Genomic DNA, 1,541 nt, shown 5'->3' with positions numbered 1-1,541 from the left:
AATTCTGTTGCTAGGCTGACTGTTAGGATTACCTACCACTTGACTTGGGAGTTGACCTGCCTCTCTTCTACTGATGGCATCCACTAACTGACCCAACTGAGTTTCTAACTTAGTGAGGGATTGAGTATGGGAATGTAAAAGTTGTGTGTTCTGGTCCAACCCATTCAAGGCACGCATCACTTTTTCCTTCAATGACGAACTCATAGGCAGTGGAGGAAGTGGTTATTGTGGCTCTCTATAGGCATTCTATTGATTGAAAAATTCTGCCTATAGGGTGGAGCCTGGAATCCATTAGATTGTTTCCAAACAAAGTTTGGGTGGTTCCTCCAACCAGGGTTATAGGTATTAGAGAATGGATCATCACCCGGTTTAGAGAAACTCTGTGCAGCCTGGCTTTTTCTTGAACATATTCGGGGAATTGCCAACTAAGGGACACTCACTCATATAATGAGAAGGATTGGCGCAAAGAGTGCACACATCCTGAAAGGTTTGAGGAGAATTTGTTGGAATCCATTACATTGTTTCCAACCAAAGTTTGGGTGGTTCCTCCAACCAGGGTTATAGGTAATAGAGAATGGATCATTACCCAGTTTAGAGAAACTCTGTGCAGCCTAGGCTTTTCCTTGAACATATTCCAGGAATTGCCCAACTAAGGGACACTCACTCATATAATGAGAAGGATTGGCTCAGAGAGTTCACACATCCTGAAAGGTTTGAGGAGAATTTGTTGGCCTAGGAATCTACCCTATAGATAACAAATGATTTAACTTCTAAGAGAGCATGTCCACTTTGGTGTTTATGGCCACAGATTGACCTACCTCATAGAGACCACCTTTTCTTTGGGGTCCAGTCATGGGAATGTCAATCCTAGAGGCCGATACATGATGCAATGAATTCTCACTAAGGGTCTCAAACAACGGCCAAGCCTCATTCTCACTCTTATGCATGGATGTACCTCCACAAGAAGCATCCACCATCTGTCTATGTCTATCAGTCAGTCCATCATAAAAGTATTGAACTAGCTGCCACTTAGGTACAACATGATGGGGACACTTTCTAATCAGGTCCTTAAGTCTTTCCCATGTCTTATAAAATTGCTCACCATCAATTTGCAAAAACCTAGTGATGGCTCGCCTAATCTGATTGGTCTGACCTATGGGGAAATACTTTTTCAAAAACTCTTGTTGCATCTTCGCCCAAGTATTGATCACTACAACATCCAAGGAATTGAGCCGTTGTTTGGCTGTATCCTTGAGTGAAAATGGGATCAAGATCAACCTTAGAGCATCTTCAGAAAAATTTTGGATTTTAATAGCTAAGCATATCTCTAAAAATTCATCCAGATGTTTGTAGGGTTTCTCATTGTTAAGTCTATAAAAAGATGGGAGCATCAGAATAACACTGGACTTAATCTCATATTGGGCTGCCTGAACAGCAGGAACCTAATGCATGAAGTCGATGTATAGGTCGAGGGAGTGAAGTGTTCACTCAATGGGCGTTGGTTTGGTTCGTTCCCTCCCATTCTTTTATTTTTTTGAATT

General features: G+C 41.8%; 1 non-coding gene across 1 annotated transcript; it reads left to right on the top strand.

The window, feature by feature from the left end:
- The first annotated feature begins 1,035 nt into the window (after window positions 1-1,035).
- On the top strand, window positions 1,036-1,141 carry LOC122644409. The gene has a single exon (XR_006330339.1). It is a non-coding gene; the product is annotated as a small nucleolar RNA R71 (small nucleolar RNA).
- Window positions 1,142-1,541: the final 400 nt, after the last annotated feature.

This window comes from Telopea speciosissima, chromosome 10 (genome assembly GCF_018873765.1).
Source record: "Telopea speciosissima isolate NSW1024214 ecotype Mountain lineage chromosome 10, Tspe_v1, whole genome shotgun sequence".
In the NCBI taxonomy this organism is placed as follows: domain Eukaryota; kingdom Viridiplantae; phylum Streptophyta; class Magnoliopsida; order Proteales; family Proteaceae; genus Telopea; species Telopea speciosissima.
The sequence above is the reverse complement of the archived record's forward strand: the minus strand, read 5'-3'. Positions and strand labels throughout refer to the sequence as shown.